A 21,454-nucleotide genomic window follows, 5' to 3' on the forward strand; every position below is an offset into this window, starting at 1 on the left:
AGTGAAGAGAAAACGGGGGTGGATGTGCTCAAATGTTCGCGTGCCAGTTAAAAGATGCGCCACTGCATTTTGTACAAGCTACAGTCGGGACACACAGGCACGTTGTGATTTGGAATCTCCCTCAAAAGGAAGTCCTGGCCCCAAAGGGAATACACTACTGTACAGGGTTTCAGAGGAAACTAGGGCAGTCGAAGTCTCAACAAAAGAAACACCCTGTCCTGTCCGAGAATCAAACACGGAGCCCTGTTACTGTGAGGAAGAGATGCTAACCTCTGTCCCATCAGGCACCGTAGATCTGGTTCAGACGTGGTTTCGATACGGTCTAGTGTTCGCTCTCCCAGGGGGCTTTGCTGCCTGTGTCCTCGGGGCATAGAGAGGCTGAGGCTCTGCATGAGTGGAAGTGGCTGAACAAAAAAGGGCAAAATGATTGTTATTGCACTATTAGATGACACGAGAAGCCGCAATATTCCTTGTTTTGCAGTAATTTGTCCAATGTCAATTATATCATCAAGTTTATCGTGATATTTCTTTTTTTTTTAATATCGTGATATAGATTTTACGCCGCATCGCCCTGCCTTAATACACATTATATCATTTGAATTGATCAACAGTGAGAATGAAATGGGGAAAACAAGCTTTCAGTTTCACTCAACATTGAGGACATCATGATTATATATATTTTTGAGTCACAATTTTTTCATCATTCGCGGTTATTAGTTAAAGCAGTACTAAGTAACTTGTTTACCTTGTTAAATCCTTTCCGCATAGTCCCTCTGGAGGGGATGTCTCTGGCCAGAAAACCACAATTGCAACTTCGCTGTCTACGGGTCGGAAGCCCCAATACACACTAATGGAATCACGAAGAAGAAGCTAACGGGCAAAGCTAACTGCGGGCGAGCACCACTTAAAGCAAGTTTGAGAGAAAAAAATCTCCATTGTTTAATTGGACGTACAATATCCCTCTCTCCCTTTTGTCTTCTCTGTCAGCGTAGTATTTACCCTCACAGACGATGACTTTGTACTGCTTTAAGAAGAAGAAAATAACGAGAATTTCTCAAATCCTCTACAGTACTGCCTAAATGTTCACAACAAAGAAACACAATATTATAATGTACGTTTTAATCTTAGCCTCTTATCTTTTATCTTTAAGCTTTTACGCAAAAAGCTAATAGAATACCATTAGCCCAAAAGAAGCAAACGTTCTCAAAAGATTTTCTATAATAAGATATTCCCTCTCTGATCTGTGTCTCATGAATCACTAGTTACAAATGGGTCACACAATTTCATTTTAGTTTTTGCCGTGGCATAACAACATTATGTGGTTGTCATGAAAATAGATGTGATTTACTCTCTGCTCATAGGATTCTTGAACCTGCCACTCACTTCATAATGCGTAAGAGACTTTTTTTTACTTGTTCCTTTATCCAAAACAGACCTGGAGCTGCACACACAACTGCAGAAAGATAATGGTAAACATTCCAATTGTTCCCATATGGTGCAGCCCTACTCCTGATTGGACCTTGATTTGGTGGTGGTTTAGGTCTAGTGTGGTCCCGGGCCTGACCTGGCTCTGCGGAGCGCTCAGGGCATGGAGAGAGTGACGGGCACTGTGGAAAGACTTCAAAATCAATGGGGGAAACGGATTAGGTCATGTATGTGGGGCAGTCACGTGACCTCTCCAGTGCAAGACCATGTGTTTACAATCAATTGTAAAGTTTGTTTTCAGAATCACTCCGTACATGTGTCTGCTATGTGGCTGCTGGTGTAGGGCCACAGTGGCCCGGAGTGTTTGTGTTCATAAATTACCCTAATTTATGCCTCACTTATATTGAGTATGTTTGGCCCACGGACAGTTTTACGAGCGTCATGTCACGCATTCTAGTTTACACAGTGTCTGTACGTCTTTAATCTGTAATACTTTAGGCTTTTAACCTCTTAAACCTTGTCTCCAGTCCAGCTTTACCCAAATGTTGAAGCTTGCAGCCTATAGGCCAGAGTAACGCCTATACAAAACTCTTTTCTTCTTCTTTTTGTGCTTTTTTTGTTGCATTTTCGTCACACATTTTTGTCACTTTTTCATTTATTTATTTTTTTGTCACTTTGTTTTTTTCATCTTCATTTTCGTCTCATTTTTGTTATTTTGACACTTTTTCCAAGAAGCTTTTAGATTCAGGTAAAGCCAAACTGGAGAAAATGTGCTCGGTTCAGGTGGGAGTTGAGAGGTTAACCACATGCAGGTTATTTTCTTAGTTAAAACTACATTATAGTGGCTTACCATGCCAACTTTATTTATGAAGCACTTTACAGCTCGGCCAGTGCCGTTTACAAAAACACACATATATAGGCAGACAATACATGTATACAAAAACAATCATACACAAAATCAAGCATTAACATTATATTACATTTCCTAGGTTTTAGCTTCTAACATTTTTCGGCCATGCTCAGTGTTTATGCGTTAACCTGCGCCTCAAGAAACTCTGCTTGTCTCACCACTCCACTTCTATTGGTCCTTTTTAAGAGTGGTTCTGGAGTTGTTGTTTTCCCATGATGTTAGAGGCACATTTCTAGATGACAGTGTCAGAGTTCATTGGACTCGGCTAACTTCTGATTGCCTCTAGTTTAGTCCTAGATTTAGCTTAGCTGATCAATTCCATGGGCTGGCACTGCCCTCCACACCAGCTTTAATGCCCCGTCCTGAGCTGCTAAGTGGCTCAATAACGGGATGCATTTGCGCTGCACTAAAGCGGCCAATTTGTCAAATGCACTGAAACAAATGAAACACTATAGGGGACTTTGGTGTGAGGGGGGGTAAGTGTGAAGTTCCAACCAAACACAGGGGGCCAATAGACACAGACGGCATCTCGTCATAGAAGGGGGCGTGGCTTCGCCGAGGGGGAAAATAGAATCTTTAGAGAAACACAATTTTTCACTCTTTTTAGCCATTTTCTGGTGGAATATGAACTTATCACACATAAATAAAGTCAAGTGTAAATTGGGCCCATATGGATATTTTCTCACAGCAGATTGTTCAGTAGAAGTGAAAAAACGGCAGTTGTAGCTTGCCCTAGCTAACCGTTGGCATTAGCCCGATGCTAACATGTAGCATCAAGTTAGCATTCTCCGTTTTTTTAATGTATTTATGGGCTGTTGAACCACTTTGCTCCTCTCCATGTCTTTGTATCTTTATTTAGTAGAAACTACATTCATAATTCATCATTTGTTAAAGTAGTTTTTGAATAATTAGAAAAAGTTTATATTTTTTCAAAATTGTTTTCCCCCTTAACTGTTTTCAAAAATGACCATATATGGGCGATTCCAGAGATGCTGTCTGTATCTATACAAGTGTGAGAGAGATTTAAAGAAATCTCCAAACACAGAATATGCAAAATTAATCAACCTGATCATTAATTGTGTGGGATTAGGTTTGCAATCCTGCCATATTCATCTTTTGGCTGGAAGTTCTTTAGCATGACGAATATCAATGTTTTGAGACGACTTTTGGACACCTTTTTCATGAGAAAAATAATTTAACTGGGACAGTCAGACAGAGAGGACCTTGAACTTTCAAGTAGTTCTTGATTCATGTGGATAGGTCCAGGTATCACGGAGATGGATACAGATGGAAACGAGCCAAAATCGGGTCCATTTGTATGCTTTTTCACAGCAAATTGTTCACTAGAAGCAAAAAAACGGCACTTGTTAGCACCGAGTCGCTAACGTTAGCATATGCAGCATGAAGCTAGTGTAGCTTCCTGTTTGAACCACTTTGCTCCTCTCCAGATGCCTGTATATCTATATTGCCCATATATAATAATAATAGATCAGACGGCATCTTTGGAATAGCCCATGTATGGTCATGTTTGAACCAGTTGGGGGGGAAAACAAAGAGGAGAAAAATCTAAACTTTCTATAATTACTCTAAAACTAACAAATGCTGAATTATTCATATAGTTTTCTACCTAATAACGATAGACATGGGGAGGAGCAAAGTGGTTCAACAGCCCATAGTTACGTAGATTCCATGACAGAAATGCTAATGCTACATGCTAACGCTAGCTGTGACTGCCATGACAAAAACATCCATATGGACCAGATTTTCGACTTGACTTTATTTGTGTGTGACGAATAAGAAAACGGCTAAAAGAGATTTCCCAAAACATACTTTCTTCCCCCTCTTCCCCCTTGAATGACGCGATGCCGACTATACACATTGTCACGGTTACCATAGGTACCACCATGGACTTTTTTTTTGTAGCTGCCCACCATTTTTCACCACTCCGCCCCGCCCACTTTTGCTTCTTTTCACCACAGATCGGCTCTTCCCTCGTACCGACACTTCCAGCAGAGCGCGAAGTCCGTTCACTAAGTGGAGAGCGAGGGGAAAATGTTTGCTGTTAAAAAATGATGCACAGTGGATTGATTTGTGTAAAATATGTTCATTTCATGGGTCATGGCCTTTGTCAGCCCTTTCATCCTCCCGTCCAGGCCAATCTGCGTCGTCGTTTCTTCTTTGGACTTCTGTTTGGCAGACAGTAGCGCGTTTAAGCTAAAGGGATCAGGATGTGGGGTCTAAAGCTGTTCTTAATTTAGTGGAGCATTCCTTGGAAATCTGCCTTTAAAGATAAGAAACCTGTCACAAGAAGGGTACGAATAGCTATTTCCTTTTCACGATCTTGTTTGAAAAAGGTGGGGATTTTGAGTGGAATGTGACCGTTACTGCGGCAGAGTGATTGAGTTAGTGCTTATGGCATTTGGCAAGGGATGCTACTTTTGCTTGTTCAGTATTTTAAAGGAATTTGAAATACTTACAGTGCCTCTCGAAAGTATTCATACACCTTGAGCATTTGCACATTTTGTCATGTTTACAACCCTAAACATAAAGATTTTATTTTGATTTTTTTTACTGAACGTTCACACACAAGTAACAGACAACTGTGAAGTGAAAGCAAAATGATACATAATTCTGTTATTTTTCAAAAAATAGAAAAGTGAAAAGTGGGGCGTGCATAAGTATTCATACAGCATTTTCTGAGTGCATTAAATTGCCTTTAAAACATTCCTCATGACTCCAGAATGTTCACACCTTGGCCTAACCATTAAATAGAGGCCACCTGCGTGTAATCTACTCTCAGTATAACTACAGCTGTTCTTTTAGGCCCTCAGAGCTATGGTCGGAGTGTATTGGTCACTAAACAACATCATGAAGGCCAAGAACCACATCAGAGAGGTCAGGGACAAAGCTGTGGAGAAGTTTAAAGCAGCATTAAGTTATACAAAGATTTCCCAAGATTTAAACATCTCCCGGAGCTCTGTTCAATCCATCATTCGGAAATGGAAAGAGTAACTCTCCTTCTAATGTGACAGAGCTTGAGTTGTTTTGTAAAGAAGAATGGGCTAAAATGTCAGTCTCTACATGTGCAAATCTTGTAGAGTCATACCCCAAAAGACTTGTGCTGTTATTACAGCAAAAGGGGGTTCCACAAAGTATTCATTCATGCTGTATGAATACTTATGCAAGCCCCACTTTTCGGTTTTCAATTTTTTGAAAAATAACAGAATCATGTATCATTTTGCTTTCACTTCACAGATGTCGGTTACTTGTGTGTGAACATTCAGTAAAAAAATCTAGATAAAATCTTTATGTTTAGGGTTGTAAACATGACAAAATGTGCAAAAGTTCAAGGTGTATGAATACTTTCGAGAGGCACTGTATCTATGTCTTTATTGAATGATTTCACTGATGGGATTTTGTGGGAATTGTCATACTCTGTGTCCCGCTCCTTTTTTGTTTTTGCTTTTCTACATTGAAGGGGAGCGTGACTAAAGGCCCTATTTGCCCGAATTACCCAGGGACCTCGGTAAAACTGAAATGTTTTCTAGCCCATGGCGCAGGATCAACAATGTCAGCAACTCGCTCATTTTTACTATATTTTCACCGGCAACAACCGACTGATCATAACACTGAATGATCTCAGGAATCCTGTTATTCACGTGGCTCATGCTACTTCTACTCTAGGCTCGGTTTGTGCGTACTTTGCCGAAGTGACAAAAGCCATGTCCCTGGGTTTTTCCTCTTCTCATAAACCTGCTGTAGTTTTTCTCGTTTAATCTATTTTCTGATGCTCTGTCCCATCTAAACTTTGCACCAAACTCATCCAAAGTTTCCCAAAGAGCCTCTATGTTAGTTTGCTTCCGGATTACCTCTGTAAAATCGTAGTTTGCTTTCACTTTAATACTTTGTAAACATATTAAGAAACACCATTGAACAGGAGTAATGCCTTGACGGAGTGATATTATTATTATTAAAGCCTAAATTTGGACTTAAATATATGGTTAAAAAGATGCTTTGAACCGATGTCCTAAAAATCGGGAGATAAACGACCTCCGAGGACGTTCGTGATTGCTACTCTTTACCTGAGATTTCACGGTTGTTCTAATCCCATTCGGATTGGGCTTATAATGCTCCATTTCCAGTTGTCCGCGGAAGTCAGATTTTCCCAGCTCCGTTCCGACTTGTAATTCCTTATCGTAAAGTCAAGGTCGGATCTTTGCTAGAGAAAACGACATGCAGCGTCCTGTGTTGGAAGAAGATAACAAAAATCCTGACTGCAATATTTTACAGTTCTTGTTCTCTTAAAGGAACAGGCCACCGTTTTTCCATACTGAGATTTGTTCTTACCTGAGTTTAGACGAGTTGATACGTGCCCGTCTGGTCGTCCTGTGGGAGAGCTTGGTCGCTTCTAACTTCAACACGTTTGGAGCCATAGGAATACATTGGGAGAGGCCAAATGCTAAGAACATCTTTGGTCGTTGTGCATGACTGAGTGCACGCACAAAGACCAGACAAGTACGCATCAACTCTTCTAAGCTCAGGTAAGAACATTATCTCACTATGAAAAAACGGTGTCCTGTTCCTTTAAGCATAGTAATCATAGACGTGCCTTTAGCTATCTGAGCCTGTTCCTACAAATGCGTACATTTTGTTAGAAAACGGCTCCCGGGCTTGTCAACATTGTGTTGTATCCCCACAGATGCAAGATACGGCGAGATCTTTTTTGTCTGTAAGATGTTCAGTGGCCATTGGATGTGTATCCAACCCCACAAAGGCAGAAACTGGACTGAATTTGAGTTAGCGTTTAGCACAGAGGACACTTTTATACGCTGACTTGTATCTAAAGTAGAATCACAAAAGGGCCGTACATTCCTGAATGATTTCTAACTAGGATTTGACTTCTTTTGTGGTCGATGGGTTGACGGCAGCTGAAAACATCTGGATCTTTCAGAATTTGCGATATTTGCTGACTAATGCTAACGGCTATAGGAAAAATACATTGAGGCTAATGAATGCTGAATGTTTTCCCGGATTTTGTATTTCTATGCTCTTTAGCTGTCCTCTTCTCCCATGGCAACGGCTGCTATTACCTAGAGTTCTATTACAGATCCGTGGCAGGAGCGTCAACCCGCCTTCTAAGGAAGCGTTACCATGGCGCTTGTTAGTTTTTTGCGTTCGCTTTTTTACCTCCAAGAATGTCACATAAAAACTCATCCACTGATCTCATTTCTAGAATTTAATTTGGCGATTACTTATGGGATTGCGGCTCGGAGATACAACACACTGTAGTGCTTCTGTGACTTGCTTGTTTCTAAACCTGAAAACGTGTGTGTGTGTGTGTTTCGCCCTCTGGTCCTGACCTGGTTCTCGCAGCTCTGTGGATCTGCTGCCTCTGCCCCATCTCTCCATCTGCTCCCACTGTCCCGGGCTACAGCACACACTTCTTAAAGTAAACCGGCCTCAGATGACCTCTCCCAGACTTAGAGCCGGCATTAAGTCAATCGTCTATATGGGATTCTGCAATTATCTCCATTAACAGACTCAGGACCGGAGAAGGACCTCATTTTGGAGAGCTGTTTGGATTGTCCTGATGAATATTGCACCTATGTAGATTTTTTTGTGCTTTTTTCTACACGAGCAGCTGTTATTATTTTGTGTTTTGACTACTGTATTATTTTCACTAGTTGTCCTGAACCCAAATGATGATAAAAATCTTCTGATGGAACTTGCTCACGTTTAGTCCCAGAATGAGATATAACTATTTTTCTCGCGGTGTAGAGAATTACCTGTTAGTAGGTTGAAGGACATGGGTTTTTCTAAAGCCGTTTCGATAGACCGAGGTCGATATATATGGCCGATATTTTTGACCAATATTTCAAAATGTCTCATCCATAATATAGTATGATGCTTCTCAACTGTTAAATGTGTCCGTGTTGCCTGTGACAGCAGGGGGCGCTGTGTGATGGATTCCACTTACAGTGCCTCTCGAAAGTATTCATACAGCTTGAACTTTTGCACATTTTGTCATGTTTACAACCCTAAACAAAAATGTAACTTTTTGGCCCAAATGCAAAATGTTATGTATGGAGCAAACCTAACACTGCTCATCGTCCTGAGTGCACCATCCCCAGTGTCAAATATACGGGGGGGGAGGGGGGCATCATGCTGTGGGGCTGCTTTTCCTCAGCGGGGACTGGGGAGATTGTAAGAATAGTTGTGAAGATGGATGGAGCCAAATACAGGGACATTTTGGAGGAAAACCTGCTGGAGTCACAAGAGAACTGAGGCTGTGGCGGAGAATTACCTTCAGCAGGACAATGACCCGAAGCACAAAGATAAATCTACAATGGAATGGTTCAATAAAAACATATTAATGTGTTAGAATGGCCCAGTCAAAGTCCTGACCTAAATCCTATTGAAAATCTGTGGAAAGATCTGAAAACTGCTGTTCACAAACGCTCTCCTTCTAATTTGACAGAGCTTGAGTTGTTTTGTAAGAGGAATGGGCTAAAATGTCAGTCTCTACATGTGCAAGTCTTGTAGAGTCAGACCCCAAAAGACTTGTGCTGTTATTGCAGTAAAAGGGGGTTCCACAAAGTATTCATTCATGCTGCATGAATACTTATGCACGCCCCACTTTTCACTTTTCTATTTTTTGAAAAAAAAACAGAATCATGTATCATTTTGCTTTCACTTCACAGTTGTCTGTTACTTGTGTGTGAACGTTCAGTTAAAAAATCAAAATAAAATCTTGATGTTTAGGGTTGTAAACATGACAAAATGTGCAAAAGTTCAAGGTGTATGAATACTTTCGAGAGGCTCTGTAAATGTCGCTTTTCTACCTTTATCAGGCCCAAAGAGCTTTACAGTAAGGAACCAGTCACCCATTCAGGGTCTTCATTCAGACACTGGAGGCAAGTAGGGTCTTGGCCCAGGGCACAATGACGGTGTGTATTTGCGGGAGCTGGGATAGGGGCATAGGACATTCACGTTTAGTAGTTCTACTTCAAAGGAAGCTCACCTGAAAGACAAAAATCAGCAGATTCCAAAACAAAAATGGGTCAGCTTCCATATGTAAAAAAGACATGTACAAACCTGCGACCGATTTTCACCACAATGTTTCTCAGCTCCTCTGAGGCTCTCACTGAGCTCTTTCCAGTGCAAAAAACAGGACTTCTATCACTTTCACTGTCTGAAGACATCGGCCAATAGCCCATATTGTAAAGTGCCCAACTGCCGACCCGATATATCGACCTCCAGTTGTTACAGCAGCTTTTAGATGCCGACAGTTGCTAAAAATGTGTAAATAAAAAACAAAGGTAATGTGCACCAAGGAATACCAATAGTAATCTTTAATGATGATCTTTTATATTGAACTGTGAAGTAGGGATGGGCGATACCACATTATTTGGAATGGATACGATACCGATACTTTTGGGGTCATTTTTGTCGATACCGATACTGGTCATTTCATATGGGTGCATGTATTTCAATCAATATACATCTCTAAAACTAGTTGTTTTATACAATTAACTGGTCAATTAAAATTATATTAATTTAACTGGCTAATTAAACAATACTAATGTGAAATTGAATACATAAATAAAATTTAAAGTTAATACTTAAATGACAAACAGAACCTAAACCAGAATGATATGCCTGGCTCAGTTCAATCCTCTGCTGTTGTGGACTGTTTTGGCTCAGAACAAAGAAATAAATCATCCTTTTGTGTTGATAATCGCTGCCCTGCCTTCTTTTAGAAAATGCAAATTAGTATCGATACTTTTTGCCCAATATCGATACTTTAAAAATGGCCGTTGGGCGATATTGTGTCATGTGGAAAGCGTTATACAAACAAGCTTCCACTCTGACCAACACCAACCACTCACAATGATCCTGACAACTGGTCTTCGAACGGCCAACCTTTCGGTTATTAGTAGGGCTGTCAACAATTTTTGCGATTAATTGCATTAATCGCAAAAATAATTAATTGCGATTAATTTAGTTATCCTATTTCAACAAAAAATATTTTTATTATATTATATTATAATTATTATAATTATATTCCAAAACAGGTCAAGATAGAAGCTACCAAGCTCTTCCACGTTTCCCCTATTTAAATATGGTTACGTGAAGTGACCACTACAAAGTATAATTACACAAAATTAAACAATGGATTGGAACAGTGTATTTTCTAAGTGGATAAAAGGGGGAACTATATTGTAAGGCGTAATAATACCAGGAGTAGTTTGAAATCCGTGCAGTAATCTTCACTTTACTGTGCGGATGCCAAATTACTCCTGGTATTATTACGCCTTACAATTAAGTTCCCCCTTTAAAATCCACATTGTTTAATTTTGTGTAATTATACTTTGTAGTGTAACACTTCACGTAACCATATTTAAATAGGGAAAACGTGGAAGAGCTTGGTAGCTTCTATCTTGACCTGTTTTGGAGCTATAGAGGAGAGAGGGAGAGGCTAAATGCTAACGCCGTCTGCGCTGTGTTTACGTGACTGATCTTCACCCGTGCCTTCAGACAGGTCCTAAAGAACTCGTCAAAGCTAAGGTAGAACATATCTCAGTATGTAAAAACGGTGGCCTATTCCTTTAAATGTAAGTGTTTTATATGGGATAAGTATTAAAAATGAATATAATAATTACCAAAAAATTAAATGCGATTAATTGCGATTAAAAAAATTAATCTATTGACGGCCTTAGTTTTTAGTCAGCCCGTTCTGCCATCTGAACCACTGCCACCCCATGTGGGAAATAAAGAGATCTTATTGTTCATTCCTTTTTTTTTTTTACTTCATAGTGCTTTATACTTCACGTGAGGATGATATTTAAATATTCATTCTTTGGTTCGGTGTTTTTCCCGTTCACAATGTAGCGTTTGGAAGTTTTAAAATCCAGATTGCGGCCAAAGTTGGTCTTTGTTCTCTGAGCGCAGATGTCTCCCTGACCTCCCCGCGACTTTAAACCGAGGGGCAGATGGACAACGCGGCGCTCACACGTGGGATTCTCTCTGAAAAAAAAACAAAACAAACAAACTCTTGGACGATTCTCAAAGATATTTCTCACCAAAACAACACTGCGAAAAACAAAGATGCTAAAACGGTCCCGTGTAATTGTGTGTTCGCGGCGCTGCATATGTCGTCCCTGGCTCGGAGAACGGTGGAAACAGATGGAGACAAAGACCAGGTTTTTATTTAGAAGTGTTTTGAGTCCTGGTTTTTTACGCGTTGTTCTTTTGACTTTTTCATTTGGCGATGTCCACGCGAAGACAAAACGCAAGGACCGAAGAAACTATTTTCCAAAACGACTGCTTTCCCTTTCTCACGACGAGTACAAGTCGAGTACTCGTCCACTTCTTCCTCCTCGTGAAGCTGTTAACCCTGGCTTTGCGCCCACTTTGTCAATCCAAACCGGCTTCTGTAGCCTCCGCTCTCAACATAAATATTTGCACTTCCCAAGCTTCAATCTCTCCCATGTCTCCATTACGGCCCCCTCTATTTTTAAACCTTTTCAGAATAAAAGCCGCGTGTTTAGACTGTTGCTCCGGGTTTGATTCCCAGACCGAGCGTAGCCTTTTCTAAGTCACTATGGGCCGATACACAAATCTCTCGAAACGGGATCAACTCCAGGATCAATTGTTTTTTTCAGTTTCTGGTAGGTTTTCTGGATGGTATGTATGCGTAACCAATTGAGATGGTTCTATCAGCAGTGAAAACCTTTCTGAAACCCCTCCCAAAAAAAAACATTCATCCTGGAGTGTTATAGAGGCCACTGTGATGGAAACTAAAGGCACCTTTACTTTCCATCACAGTGGCCCCTAGGACGCTCCAGGAACCAATTGTTTATAGGGTGTTTGGGAGGTTTTCACTACTAATGGTTCTGTCTCCATTGTTGCGCAGACATTCCATCCAAAAAAAAAAACCTACCGGAAACCGAGTGATCTTCTTAACCTTGGTCGTGTGTTATACATACAGACGGCATCTCCGGAATCGCCCATATATGGTCATGTTTGAAAACAGTTAAGGGGGAAAACAATTTTGAAAAATTCGAAACTTTCTCTAATTAAGGCGAGACACGGCAGGTGAAAGTATTGATTTTTCACGCAGTGGTCGAAGTGGAGATTTTTATCTATTTTCCTCCCTTTACATCTTAGTTTTCATGTCAGATATAAAAATGACAAAACTCACCCGCATGATGTTTATTTTATGATGTTTTGTCTGTGAGGTGGGGGCAACCCGGAAGTAGCTGATGCGCTGCGTAGAAAGTCCGTCTTTCAAGCGGGTTTTCATTCATAAATATTGACAGATTTTACATCCACGTGTCCTGCTAAGGGGCCCCGTGATGACGCTTTCACCCAAATATGGTATTTTTCCTCCTACGAGACGCTGGTGCGGAAAAGTCGGAGAACGGGCCGCGCATGAGCACTCGCTACAAAACTTCTGGGCTGGTTTTCTCTGAATGAGAGAAGCTGCACTCGGGCAGAGCCTGAGCCCTTATAGAAGCTCCCACAGACTCCAAACTTTCCAGTCTGAGACATAACAATATTTTGAAGGTTTTTTCAGAGGGATTTTTTAATATCTAATTCCTAGCCTGATTTATTCAGCTTTGAAACCAAAAAAACAGGCAGAATTTGAGTTTTTACAGATTTTTTCACTGATGATTAGTTTATTGAAAAACTAAACAAAATATCCCAAAAAAAATCTTAGTTACTAATATGTCAATAAAATAAAACCATCAAATTGAATCTGGCTCAATTCATTATTTTGATTTCGTTGCCCAAAATATAGACAATTTTTTGGCCATTTTAATGCTCAAAATGCCTTATTTTTATGTGAAAACATAAAATGACAGAAAAAGTGCAATACATTTTTTTCTCACATTTATATCTGTAATGTTCAGCAAACGTTTCAAATTGATATCTCTACATTTATTTTTTTTCCCCCTATTCACCTGCAGTGTCTCGCCTTAATGAAAAACTACTTTATCAAATGCTGAATTATGAATATAGTTTTCGACTAAATAAAGATACAAAGACATGGAGAGGAGCAAAGTAGTTCAACAGCCCATAAATACATAAAAAAAAACGGAGAATGCTAACATGATGCTACATGTTAGCATCGGGCTAATGCTAACGTTAGCTAGCGCTTGCTACAACTGCCGTTTTTTCACTTCTACTGAACAATCTGCTGTGAGAAAACATCAATATGGACCCGATTTACGCTTGACTTTACTTGTATGTGATAAATAAGTTGATATTCCACCAGAAAATGGCTAAAAAGAGCGGAAAAGTGTGTTTCCCAAAAGATTCTATTTTCCTCTTGACGAGGCCACGCCCCCTTCTATGACGAGATGCCGTCTGTATCTGTTGCTCTGATCGACACCAAATGAAAACTGGGACAAGGTTTACTGTCGGAATTGGTGCACTGTCTCTAGTGAAGTATTTATTTATTTATTTTTATATCATTGCAAAGCTACAGAGACATAACCCTGTTCTTCCATTCCTAATATAAACAGAAATCATTGAGGGGGAAAAACAAACCACAGGATTGTTCCAGCGTAAGGGTGTCGGCTAAATCGCTCGAGAGAAATGCAAACACGTAATTGTTCCGCTGTAGAGGAGGAGGAAGATAAAGTAAAGTTTGTGTCTCGTGGGCACCGTTTTGAATATCCTCCTCCCTGGATAAGGACGTCCTGTTTGGGATGCTTCTGTAAACACGTCTGTTGACTCAAGGATCAAGAAAAAAAGTCACAGGGGATGGACCAGGGATAGACCAGGGATCACAGCACAGCGGGGGACTTAGCACACAGCGGTTAGCGGCGCATTTACGATCTCCCCATGCAGCATGTGTATTATTGTATTCAGAGATCTTTAATCATATTCTCAGCTTCGGTCGTTCCTCTGGCAGTGAAATTTTATGATATGATGTTCTTTCAAACTGTGTCAAAAATATATTGTGTGATTACTCATTGTTTTAGTCTCATTAACATTTTTGATGTTTCTTGTCTAATTTGATCCAGCAAATATGTCACTTTGACTTTATTATGACGAAATATGTCAAAAACACTCCTATAGATACAGACGGCATCGCGTCATAGAAGGGGGCGTGGTTTTGCTGAGGGGGGGAAAACACAATTTTCCACTCTTTTTAGCAATTTTCTGGTGGAATATGAACTTCTTTATCACATATTAATAAAGTCAAGTGTAAATCGGGTTCATATGGATATTTTCCATATGGGATTGTTCAGTAGAAGTGAAAAAACGTCAGTCGTGGCTAGCCGTTAGCATTAGCACAATGCTAGCGTGAAGTTTAATGCTATTTATTCTTGACTTTGCTCCTCCCCATGTCTTTGTATCTTTATTTAGTAGAAAATATATTTTTTTCATTCCGTAGTTTTTGAATAATTTTTGATTTTATCTCAATTGCTTTCCCCCTTAACTGTTTTCAAACATGACCATATATGGGCGATTCCAGAGATGCCGTCTGTATCTATAGATACAGACGGCATCTCGTCATAGAAGGCGGCGTGGCTTCGCCGAGGGGGATTTTTTTGTGTGCCATTTTCTGGTGGAATATCAACTTATTTATCACATACAAATAAAGTCAAGTGTAAATCGGGCCCATTTGGATATTTTCTCACAGCAGATTGTGTAGTAGAAATGAAAAAAGGCAGTTGTAGCAAGCGCTAGCTAACTGTTGGCATTAGCCCGATGCTAACATGTAGCATCAAGTTAGCATTCTCCGTTATTCATGTATTTATGGACTGTTGAACCACTTTGCTCCTCCCCATGTCTTTGTATCTTTATTTACTAGAAACTATATTCATAATTCAGCGTTTGTTAAAGTAGTTTTTGAATAATAAGAGAAAAATTACATTTTTTCGAAATTGTTTTCCCCCTTAACTGTTTTCAAACATGACCATATATGGGTGATTCCAGAGACGCCGTCTGTATCTATTGCTGGGTTGCAGGTGACATCACAGCGTTCTAAAGGCCAATACTATTGTATGGAGTAAAAATAATTTTGTTTTTGAGGAAATATTTGGTCTTGTACAGAGAGATCATGGACCCAGTGAATGATATTAATGATCATTTTTGTAATTCAAACATTTTCTTTTTAGCTACGACTTGTGAAAGTGTAATGCTGTAAATAGGAAAAACTGGCTCCTGCCCCTCGCTGGGCCTGATGACATCATCACATTCTAGAACCTGCAACCCAGCAATTGGTTGTTTCCAGGTTCTAGAATGTGATGATGTCACAGAACCCAGTGGGGGCTGGAGCCAGTTTTTCCTATTAACAGCATTACACTTTCACAAGTAGTATCTAAAAAGAAAATGTATGAATTACAAAAATAATCATTGATATCATTGACTGGGGCCATGATCACTCTGCACAACACCACAAATCTCCTCAAAAACTAAATGATTTTACCTGCCCCACTTCATTAAATATTATTCACCTTATTCCAGAGGCTCGCGTGGGCGCCGCCATGAATTGTGCCCGCCCCTTTTCTCCTATGTGTTAACATGGGACTGGAGAAGTCCACATAAAATCAGTCACTACACAAAAACAAAGCCGTTTTCTGGCCGCGCAGAGAAACGCTGCAGAGTTGACATGTTGGTGCAAATGAACATCGGCCATTTTACACAAATCAATCGACTAAACATCAGATTTGAGCGGAGAATATTTTCCCTCGTTCTCCGTTAAAATGAACGGGCTTCACGCTCGACCGGAAGTGTCTGGACAACGGAAGTGCCGAGACAAAGCAAAAAGTGGCAAAAGTGGGCGGAATAAGGTGAATAGAACACTGTGATGTCACCTGAAACCCAGCATGTGTGGCTGCTTCAAACATGACCATATATGGGCAGTTCCAGAGGGGACAAACAAAGAAAAGAAAAGGTGAACTTTGTCCCATTTTTTCACTATTACTTAAACAAATGTTGAATTAAGAATATACTTTTCTACTACATAAAAAACATAATTAAACACTGAGGAGCCAAAAGGGCTCACATAAATGCATAAAAAAAAGGACAATGCTAACCAGGAAGCTAGCGAAGCTAATGTTAGTTCATGCTACATTAGCTAACGAGTGATTTTTTATTATTTTTTCTTCTACTGAACAATTTGCTGTGAAAGAACATCCACATAGACTGGGCTTGACTTTTGTGGTGTGTGATAAATATGTTTATAGTCCACCAGAAAACGGCTAAAAAGAGTGAGAAATTGTAATTCCAATGAGAGGTTATCTTCCCCCTCGGGTAGGCGCACGCCCCTTCGTATGGCGCGCTGCCATCTGTAAAGTATCCTATTGTTCGGGGTGGCCTTTATCCCATCGACAGTGAGGTTTTAGCTTTCTGCAGTAACTTGACTGTTTGTTTTTATTTCCTGCCCTGCGCCCCACTGTTTTGAGTGATAGACATGTTCAGCAATCAGAATTATCGAGCCTCTCTTCCTTTGACTGCTGGCCAGTCAAAAGTGGCTGCAGGAGAATCAGTTTATATGCTCTGCTGCGGCCTATAAACAAACTCCACTTGTGTCTTGCACCGTGCAAACTGCCAACTATCCTCACCGCTAGTACCAAGCGACTCCGCCTGTATCTAATTGTATAGCACAATTTTTAGTCTGCAATATTATCTACACTTAAACTACAGAGAACAGAAGATCACTCAATAACCTTCATTGAAGATGGACAACTCCTGTAAGACTGAGAGCCTACACAGACTCCAACAATTTTCTATTTATTTTTTTTAGTTAAACTCTGCTAATTGTGTGAGACTTCCTTGTCAGCTTCCGACTTCTGGTGTTGCGGGTTTAAAAACAGGAGCTGTTTCCTCGTCTTGGTCGTTACCTCACACTTGTATCAAATAAAGCTCCTCTTAAACCGTAATCTGTTTAATCTCAGATTGGCTCTTACATAATACTCCGGTCTGTTCTTAATGCAGCCTCGAAAGCAGAGCGCTCACAACTCATCCACCGCTTCAGTCAGATGGTGCATTTTCCTTTTTGTGACTTGACGTAAAATCAATGTTTTTATCTTGTATTTTACATTTGCTGTCAGCCTTGTTTCTGTTCCTATTTCCAAAGTTTGAGCTAAAAGGCTGGTGCTCCAGAGTATCCGCAGAAACGGTTAGCAAGTCAGCTAGTCCCTGGAAACTTTTCAGATTGCTGCAGTGTATTCTGTTCAATGTATTTTTCTATAGAGGTTTTTAAAGATTCAGATGTTCATGTTCATCGGCCACATTTCCCTGGTTAGGAATCGCTACTGAATGTACTGAAGCTATGAATATTTCAGTTGGATAACAGTGTGTAAAAGTGACCTCTGAGCTAAATGTTAATCGTATTAGCTTAAGTGTCCTGCTTTTTGCAGGGTCTAATACAGTGTTAATTTTGACAACATATTTTAATTTAGTTTTAGTCTTAGTCTTTTGACTAAAATGTAATTTAATTTTAGTCGAGATTTAGTCAAAAAAATCTTTTCAGTTTTAGTCTAGTTTTAGTCGACTAAAATTGCATGTCAATTTAGTCGACTTTGTTTTTATAATATGTATTATAATCATATTTAATAAAGCTCTTCTGCTTCATGGAGCTGCTCCACATGAACAAAGCTCAGAGCTGATCCTTTGGCACTTTACATGATCTGAGGTTCTTTCAGACGGTCAATAGAAGTTTGGATGATTTTAGTCTCTCCTTTTCATTTTTATTTAGTCTTATTTTAGTCGACTAAAATGTCTGACACAATGAATTATGTCAGAGAAGCATTGAAAAAGAAAATCCGAAGTGAATGTAATATTTCTGTGTGATCAGGTGGAGCAGGTTCAAATTGGAAAAATAATGAATGGGGCACGTGGCATAGCAGCACGATGCTAACTTCCGAGGGTAGCAACGGTTTCCCGTCATATTTTATTCCTATGGGGAGTGGGCCGTGCCTTGGTGGATAATAATGATTGGATAATCACATGTTAAACATGTTAAAAACTTTATTCCGGATGTAAATATTTCACTAGTGGATTCTGTGTTTTATAGCTGTAGCTGTTTTAGCATTGAAGCTAAAGGCTAACGTTAATTTGACGCTAACAAATGTTAAAATGGCACTTACTACTTGACCTTTTATTTAAGTTTTCGTCAGTTATCTTCAGCACTCTTGTTTTAGTTCTAATTCACATCAAAATGTTGACAGAAAGTAGTCTTTACCCTACACTAGCCAACAGGAAGTTAGCCAAAAACGTTTCTCTGAATCACCTTTGGGGCCAGATACACTTCTGAAAACTAGTGTTGAATATTGATAGATTATTTGCAAACAACTCAATGAGGAACTCGAGAACGGTCAATAGCGGTTCCCAAAGCTGCTTCCCACTTTTACCATTTACAGGAACAGAAGCATTCCTCTGTACTATGTTAATAACTTATGAATAAAATCATCTGCTAACCCACTTGTCTGTGACTTCTGCTTTTGTAAACATGGGGGAACTTTTAGCGACCGTGACAATTAATAAATCAAGATCATTTCCGTGCGTAAAATCTGAATTCAATTAAATCAGAAATGTCTATGGTCAGTGTGTGTTGTAGTCGTTTTATACACTTCTCAGGGAATTGTTGTTGTGCTGAACTCGTCAGATGGAGCTTTCACTTTTGTATTTTCTGCCCAGAGTTTGGTCTGTCAGGCTGAGGGCGTTTTTTTTTTTAGACGGACTCGGTCCAGTCCCGGAGGCTCCAGTGGAATGTCCCTCCTTCACTTTTGAACCAGTGCCAGATTGGAGAGAGTCACTGGGGCACTGTCCGTCTCTGGACCAGATGGGACCACGCACTATCGCTATAAACAGGAAACACTGTCCGCTTGCCTGTTAAAACCTTGTATTTGGAATTCAGGGGGAAAGGCGTGACGGGAAAACAAATCCTTTTACAAAACGTTTTATTAGTTTCGCTTCTGACAAAAAGTGGAGGACCTGGGCTCAGTGGTTTATAGATCAGTAACTCACTCGCAGCTCCAGCCTGTGCGTTCTTATGTCGTGTTCTTGGGTACGACGCTGAGATAAATGGGAGTGAGTTTGTGATTGTGGGTTAAGAATGTCAGTTAGCCAATTGTATACCTCATAATTTCATGGCTTTTGATGACAACAAGATTTTTTAAAGTTTTTGAACATTGGTACTTTGTAAAACAACCACACACTTATTCTACGCTCCCTGAAGTACTGCCATCGAAAGTACTGATACCACACGGGCCTGTGCCCACCCACTTGTGTCCGTGGCCCCCTCGGCGATAACGACCGCATTATTCAGTGTTCACAACTGAGTGAGAATGAACGTCCTCTCTGTTTGTAGCAGGACAGAGACACAAAACTTTTTGTCTCTGAGGGCCAAAATGAAAAAGTGCGTGTGGGTCGCGGGCCAAATACGGCGATGTCAAGCGTGAAACACATATAACTGCAAATAATAGTTACTTTGTTTTATTTTTCGATAGCCAATACATTTGCATTTGATTCTATCTAAAACAAATGTTAACTATGGCAAAAGTCTAGTTTTAGTAGAACAAAATCAACAATTGTAGCAATGTAGTGCAAAATGTAAAAAAAAACACCTGTATCTGCAGTGACTTTACCTCATTCATTTGTCAAACCAAAGAAAATGCAACATTAGATCATTTTGAAAGTGTCAGTTCAGCATAAATTCTTTTGTAAGTCATTTTTTTTAACATGTACCTTTGTTAATGTCAACAACCTTTGCAATAAAAGTTGGAAAACTGGGAAAGTTGATGCTACAACGCTCTGTGATAAACACCAAGACACCACAACAGTGTGTCGAGTGCCTTGCTCCCACTTTCTTTCATTTTAGATATTTTTGACCCACGCTGGAACCTCGATGAGCACTGATCAGTTTACAAATTGAGATCCTGGTGAGCGCATCCTCAATATTTTTTTCTACACCACAATAGTGTTTCCTTAACTTTTGCGAAAGGAGTGAAACAGCGCTCACAATTTGATTCTGGTGGCCAAAAAGTGTACTGCATCCAAATTTACCATTGAGGATGAATGGAAGAGAGCAAAAGTAGGTCACCCTCTGGCGGGCCAACAGAATTGTTTCGGCGGGCCCCACTTTGGGCACCCCTGGTCTATATCATGGTCAATATCATAGTCAGTATCATTGGAAACTTGTTTTTATTCACAGATTATCTGCAACTTTTGGACATGACTTTGGACCAGAAAGTGATATTTTAGCTGTGTTTTCTGTCTGTGAAACAAGAGACTTTAGGCTTTTAAACTAACCCTCCATGATCCTCCTATGTCTGTGAGGAGGTTAAGGTAGACTTTATTGTCCACATAGGGATATTTGTTTGCTGCATTTGACCCATCCTTCGATGCTGCTGGGGCGACCCGTAAGGAGCAGCAGACGACCGCAGTACCACTTGTCCCGTGTTCGATTCCCACCTGGACGGGGCCTTTCTGTGTGGAGTTTGCATGTTCTCCCCGTGTCTGCGTAGGTTTCCTCCGGGTACTCCGGTTTCCCCTACCACTAAAAACATGTACAATAGATTCCCCTCTGGGGCCAGGAATCCCCTGAAAAAGAGATTCTTCATCTCAGTGGGACTCTCCTGGTTAAATAAAGGTCAATAAAAAAATAATACCACGCCGGCCCATCTCCAGATGTGGAGCCAGGCTGATGGTCAAAGTCACCTGTCTGGAGGATTCACCTATAGATACAGACGGCATCTCTGGTATCACCCATATATGGTTATATATATACTAGCTGAGACCCGGCCTTCGGCCGGGCCTCGCTAGTCTCCACATTTGATATTATGAGATTATGAGTGATTACAAAGAAATGTCCAACCCGTCACACAGTTCAGCTGTAGACCAGTGGTTCCCAACCCATTCCAAAAACTATGGCCACTACAAATGTTTAAAATAATGAAGGCAAAAAATAATTTCAAACAATCTGCAATGGGAGTGTTTGATGCACCCGTACTCTTTTGTTATATACTACAACGACAATATGTTCACTAAACTCAGGGAATAGAATTCAAGAGACAGTGGAATAAGTATGGATAAATATTAGGGGTTCAGCTCTAACGGTTTGGTTCACGGTGCAGGACCAGTGGTTTGGTGCAT

General features: G+C 40.2%; 1 protein-coding gene and 1 long non-coding RNA gene across 4 annotated transcripts in view; one reads left to right on the forward strand and one right to left on the reverse strand.

The window, feature by feature from the left end:
• Window positions 1–21,454, forward strand: part of camk1b (calcium/calmodulin-dependent protein kinase Ib) — a 67,615-nt gene that overhangs the window by 20,276 nt on the left and 25,885 nt on the right. The window lies entirely within an intron of this gene.
• LOC306982336 overlaps window positions 15,588–21,454 on the reverse strand; it is a 284,342-nt gene continuing 278,475 nt past the window's right edge. Inside the window, exon 3 of the long non-coding RNA XR_013794189.1 lies at window positions 15,588–15,722. This is a non-coding gene — a long non-coding RNA (uncharacterized lncRNA). The remainder of the gene's footprint in view (window positions 15,723–21,454) is intronic.

Source organism: Gobius niger, assembly GCF_951799975.1.
Source record: "Gobius niger genome assembly, chromosome: 24".
Classification (NCBI taxonomy): domain Eukaryota; kingdom Metazoa; phylum Chordata; class Actinopteri; order Gobiiformes; family Gobiidae; genus Gobius; species Gobius niger.